This window comes from Hipposideros armiger, unplaced genomic scaffold (genome assembly GCF_001890085.2).
Source record: "Hipposideros armiger isolate ML-2016 unplaced genomic scaffold, ASM189008v1 scaffold_134, whole genome shotgun sequence".
NCBI classification, from domain to species: domain Eukaryota; kingdom Metazoa; phylum Chordata; class Mammalia; order Chiroptera; family Hipposideridae; genus Hipposideros; species Hipposideros armiger.
Window position 1 is genome coordinate 484930 of NW_017731484.1, and position 6730 is coordinate 491659.

The following is a 6730-nucleotide window of genomic DNA, read 5'->3' on the forward strand; positions in this document are numbered from 1 at the left end:
TAGATATATTTCTATAATTGACATACAATTTAATACCATTGTGATCAGAGACTATATTTTGTATGATCTTATTTCTTTTAAATTTATCTAGACTTCTTTTATAGCCCAAGATATGGTCTATCTTGGTAAATGTTCCATGTGCACTTGAAAACAATGTATATTGTTGTTGAGTGAAATGTTCTATACATGTCAATTAAGTCATGTTAGTTCATAGTGTTAGTCAAGTTCTTTATATCTTTACTGGTTTTCTATTTGTTCTACCAATTATTGAGAAGTGGGTATTGACATATTTGATTATAATTGTGGTTCGAAAATTTTTCCTTGCAGTTCTATCAGTTTTTGATTCATGTACTTTGAATCTTTGTTATTAGGTACATAAATGTTTAGAATTATGTCTTTTCGATGAATTGACCTCTTTATGAAATGAAATGACCTTCTTTATTCCTGGTAATACTCTTTGCCCTGAAATCTACCTTATCTAGTATTAATATAGCCATTTCAACTTTATTTTTATTAGTGTTAGTATGATACATATTTTCCATTTTCCATTTAACTTAGTCATGTCTTTATAGTTAAAGGTGTTTTTGTAAGCAGTATATAGTTAGATATTGCCTTTATAATCCAATCTGACAAACTCTGACTTTTAATTGGGGTGTTTAGACCAGTTAATGTGATTTTTTCTATAGTTGGGTTTAAAATTTCCATCTTGCTACTTGTTATGTTTGTAACATCTACCTTTGGTTTCTTTTCCCCTCTTTTTCTGCCTTTTTTTCAATAACAATAACTGAAATTCAAAATGTAAAATATGGTAAGAGCGGTTCAGCGAAAGAGTTGGGATTTCAGAGAAGGGAGAGATTAGGTAAAAAAAATTGGTGGTGTCAGGAATGGTTTACTACAGAAAATATCATTTGAATTGGACCTTGAAATATTTTAGATAAGGATGATGGTGAATGGAAGGCACATCATATAGAGGGAATAGGATGAACAAAGGGGATGGAGGTAGGGGATAATAGATCATCCAGATTGTCTGAGGAAGAGCGGCAGACTATGTTGAAGGTACTTGTGCTATTGCCAGCTTCCTGTAGACATCCCACCTTAATGACCTGCAGACATCTAAGACACCTGCCAAGCCAAATGTATTATTTACTCTTCAAACCTACTCTCTCTCTCAGTAGTCCCTAATTTTATATATAGCATCACTGTCTTCCTTTAGATCTATGCCACACGACTTTGAGTCACTTTACATGCCTCCTTGTTCCTCAACTCTATCCCACCTGCAAGTCACCTCTCAAAACTTTCTTTTTATCCCCCTTGTCTTAGAGCCTGTTCACTCACTCACTCTCAACTACTAACTATAATACATTAGCATTCTCAGTAGTCTCTCCATTTCTAGACTCTTCTTCCTTCAAATCATCTGTCACTCAGCCACCAGTTCCCTGTGCCCCCTGAAAATGGATGTGAAATTCCATAAGCATTTTTCTGGAGAGAGCCTATTGCTTTCATTAAAGTCTCAAAGAACTCTACAGTTCACAAAATGCTAAGAGCAACTTTGCCTTTATTTCAAGTGAAACAATGAGCACTCAGTTAATATGGTACAGTTGACAGACTACTGTACGCGAAGTCAGGAGCCCTGGGTTCTAGTTTGGGTGCTGCCACTAATTAACTGTATGATTTGGGGGCAATTGAGCTACCTGTTCTGCACCTGTTTCCTCATCTGTAAAATAGAAAGATCTCTTCCAGTCTCAAAATATTAGTATTTTATTATTTGCAAGCAGACTCTTTTAACATCAGATATTCCACAGTGCATCTTCTCTGTCTCTTCTCTTTTGTTCTGTTTCACTAGACAAACATTTACTATTGTATGTCATTCACTGAGCTAAGTTCTGGGTGTAGAAAGATAAATAAAGCACTGTTCTTTCCACTTCACATGTTCACAAACCATCTGGGCAGACAGATACGTAAATAAGAAATTACCATACAATTTCATTAAAAATGCAGAGCTCTGGGAGCACAGAAGAGGCTCTCTTGGGGGAGGGGACATCTAACTTTGCTTGAAAGAGTTAGGGAGGGGTCAAAGAGAAAAACCACAGCTGAGTTATGAAAGATGAACAGAACTTTCCAGTCAGGGAAAGAAGGAGACAATATTTCAGGTAAGGGAAACACCATGTGAAGGCAGAAGCAGTGATGGAGCCCCAAATTGGCAGAACAACCTGTAGATTAGCATAGTTTGAATGTTTGTGTGTTGACTGTTTGAACTTTGAATGCACAGGGAGTATAGGAGATGAGGCTGGAGGGGGAAAACGAGTCAGGTACTGGAAGTCCTTACATCAAGCGACAAGAAGTTTTAACCTTGCCTTGTAGACAGGAGGGAGCCATAGAATTGCTTCAGGCAAGGGAGCGACCGTCTGATATCTCCTTCAGAAAAATAAATAGATTGGAGGGGAATGATGCAAGTTTGGAAGTGAAAAAAATCGGAATAAGCCTAGGGGATGAAGGGTACAGGGAAGATGTGTTCCCTTTAAACCTATTACGTTTGGAGTGCCCAGAGAAAAGTCAAGTTAAAAGATCCAGTAGAAAGTTGGAAATATGTGTCAGATGTCCAAAAGAGAGATCTGGATTTAGGAGCGTTAATAAGTAAGCACTGACCAAAGCAATGGGAGAGAATGACATTACTTTGGGAGACCATGTAGGATGAGGAACAAAGGGACCAAAGATAAAATTCTGGAAAATATCAATATTTAAAGTCAGGAGGAGGAAAGATATTGAGCGGATAGCTGGGTTGCAAGAAGCTGAGGAGTGAAGGATGACGGTGAGGAATCCACTCTTTTAAGAAGGTTGAATGAAAAGCAAAGGAGAGGGCTGAAGCAAGAAGAAGCTGCATAGCAGAGGGAGATATTTTGTTTTGTGACATCTGCGAGGTGAAGATGAGTGAAGAGGTCGAAGTTAGACATAGGAAAGATTGGGGACGATGGATGGAGGTGGGAAAGGATAGGAGCTCAGGCAAACCTGGAGGAACTCGTGCTAGGCAAGGGAGGTGGCGGGGGGGACTTATTCCGCCAAGAAAGGAGGAAGGGAATCAGAAAGAATTTGATTTAATGGTCCTCACATTAGAATCACTGAGGTAACTTTAAAAAAAAAAGCTAATAGCTGGGCTGGACCTCGGAGTTTCTGGTTTAATTAGTCTGAGATAGGTCCTGGGCATGGACCTTTCAAGATGATTAAAAATAGGCAGTCAATGTTGAGAACCACTGGTATAATCGTAGGTAACTTTTTAGGTTGTTGATAATGGGATGGGATTTGAAGAAGCTCACACTTGATAAAGTTTGGATGAATATGGAGTGGTAAATGTTGTCAGAGAGTGGGCCCTTCTCGGCATCGTGTCCAGGTTCTTGGCATCTGGAGCAAAGAATTGAATGAGATACCGAGGCAAAGTAGTGAAAAGCAGTTTATTAGAAGAGATAGTAGGCCAGCCAAGTGGTGTGTTGGTTAAGAACTGGCTTGGGATGCCAGAGGGCCCCGGTTCAGATCCCACATATGAGGGCCAGTGACACTGCCCTCTATAGCTAAGATGCTGAACAACAGCTCAACCTGGAGCTGGGCTGCCGTGAGTCGCAGGCGACGGCATAGGCTGCAGCCCCTGCTGCAGTGGGTTGCCATGGGCTACCGTGTGTAGCCAGCAGCCAGCGTGAGTGGCCAGCAGCCGCAGTGAGCGGCCGTCCAGAAGCCGGCGATTGATCTGCCTCACCCGGGAAGAGCACAATGATGGTGCCAACTTGGGCCAGTGAAGCAATGTCCTCCCCAACTATACTGAAGAACAAAAAGACAGCAACTTGTCTGTTCCCCTTCCCCCAATTCCCCAGCGCTGTTCCCATCCCCCAATTACCCAATAAAAATCTTAAAAAAAAAAAAAAAGAAACTGATTAGAAGAGTAATCAAAGCCAGGGGCTAAGGAACTAAGAAAATAAGGAGGAGACTTAACATAAAAGAAAGAAAACGTAAACGTTTTTTTTTTTTTTGGTGGGGGTAGGAGGGAGGAGGGGAGGACTACTTGCTTGGACCATAACAGTAAAGTTTTTGGATAGGTGAAGAATGGAGAAAGACAAGGAAGTTAGAACTAATACTAACTTAGTGACTTTTATGAACCATTAATGTAGAAGTAAATGAGGATTGACCCTGTTCTCAAAGAGGTTCAGGAGCTTATGTGAGAGAGATACCTCACAATAACTGGATGGCATTAGAGTTCTTAACCAATTAAGTTTTTTTGGTGTTTGTTGTTTTTTTTTTCTATTTTGTTTCCTCTTCATTAAAAGTGAAACAAAATCTAGTTGTTCCACAATATAGACTGGGTCTTACATTTGTAAGCATCGAAAGTAATTTTTCTAGGGAAGTGGATGCTGGGGGAAGAGCTCTAATTATCATGGGAGATGGAACTGTCCCTGGTTTCATCTGCCGGCTGCAAGAAGATGGTGGTTCTTGCCTGGGATGTGGGTACATTAATGGGGTCACCTGTACCTGGGAGTGGTTGAAATTGCTAATCATTCACATTGAAAAACTTTGATGGCCATCCTGCTGAGGTGTGAAGCTTCTGTGTTTGAGCATGGTACTAGGATTCCCCTTTCTCAGCAGTGGTGCTGGGAAAGGGCCCCTACTTCTCACCAGAGTACAAGACCTAACCTTTGCCACCATGGTCTGGGGCTGTCTTCTGGGAACAGCTTCATCTGCACAGGAAGCAGGCACTTCTCTGTAGCCGGGACCTCCCCTTGGCGAGCGTCCACTACCACTTCTTGAGCCCTTTGCGTCTTTCCTAGGATCCTCAACCTTCCACGGCGGCCTCTGGTCTGCCTGTTCCATCCTGGCTGCCTCAGTCCCATGAGCTGGTGAGGAGTTGCAAGAGCTTCTATAAAGAACCCTGGTTCTTGGCTAGGAGCCCCGTTCCTTGAGCAAGATTCCTGAAAGCATTAGGAATCCCCTAGGCATGGAACAGAGGGGATGGTTGGGAATTGACTGGGGCACTATGAGTATGTGGAGGGAGTTCCTTCTGTTACCTTATTAGTTCCATTTAAAACACAGACATTGAGGCTTGCAGAAAGTAAGAAACTTGCCCATGTTCTCAAAGCTAGGAGCTATGTATTCAAAGTTCAATCTGTTCCACTCTGTTGTCCTTCAGGCTCCTGACCTCCCTGTGTCACTGTAGGTGGGTGCCATTGGGAAAATCCTGGTTGGATGTCATTTCAGTGCCTTCCTCTCTCCTGAAGAATTAGGCTAGGTTCCTTGGGTCCAGGGGCACATGAGGCTCTTCTTTGGAGCTCTATTTCTCTATTCTGTGAATTATGGATTTATGAGATCCAGGTGAGTTTCCATCCTAGTGATGAGGGTGGAAGGCAGTCCAGAGAATTGCTGCTTGGGACACACCACACCAATCAAGATTGCATGTTGGATTTCTCTATAATCTAGTGTTTTCATTACAGAGATGTAATTGAAAGCCCCCAGTCTCACCCTCAGAGAAGAAAAAGGAGGGACCAAGCTTATTCCAACTTGATGCCTGATATCTGTTAATCCTGAAGCCTCATCTGTTGACATCTTGTTTTAGGTTTTGAGCTTTATGTGGGGCCAGTCTACAGAATTATCTGTAATTCTGGTGTCAGAAGCTCTGTTTCCAGTTCTTTGGGCCCTTTGGAAGTCTTTGACACAGGCTAGCATCACGTGACCATAGTCTACATTAAACCTGCTGGATAGTCAGTCAGGGCAGCTAGGGCAGCCCAACACTGTCAAATCACACACTTGCTGCCCAGCACTGGGGGTGTGCTCTTGGCTGGGCTGGGAGCACCCAAAGGCCTCCCTATTTCCCTTTATATACCTGGTCGTGGTCACTGCCAGGACCCACAATGCAGTCCAGTTCCTGGCACATGATAGGCACCAACTGAACAAGCCTGAATGCATGCAGGAAACTGGGTGCCTGAAAAGATGATTCTGCATATTCCCGGCAGTTGTGCTACTGAGTCACTTGCTGACCCAGGGTGTGGGAAGGGGGGATGAGGAGAGACAAGGATTGAGACAAAGGAGAAGGGAAGTGTTTCTAAAGGTTCTCCATCTTTGAATGGTCACAATGCAGACGAAGGTGGTTCTGTCCTCATCTTTGGTCAGGTTAGAATTGACGACAGAGAGGGATGAGATTGGGTCTCAGAAAGTAAAAAGAAATCATCAGGGAGGAGCGAAAATCCCCAAAGGAGTGAGAAACAGAGAAGCTGGGCGTCTCCTACCCTGGGACTTCTTAATCACAGGGTTGGGAGAGAAGATACCAGGATTGGGAGTTGGAGGATGCTGAAATGTTGAGAGGGCTGTGCCCTGCCCAGGGAGACATATGTGGAGGTGGTTTTGAAGTATTACTGTTTTAGGTAAGTGCTGGGTTGCACAGCAATAACACTAATGATAATCATACGTTTGCTTTCACTCCCTGCAAGGGAAATATGGACTTTCCACAGCCTAGATTTTTATGGTGGAGGTCACACATGGTAGGTTCAGTCTATCGTCCACTTCACGAACCCCAACAGTTTTCTTGGAGTGCTGTAAGGCAGAAATGCCCCAATTATGGCGGGTATTTTTAGATACCCTGTAATCCCTGTGTAGTACCTTCAACTCCAAAGTATCTGAAACCTCTGCCGAGAGCCCCGCCTGCTTGGGGTGAAAGGCCCGACAGGCCAAAGCCTTTTTTTTTTTTTTTTACTCCTGG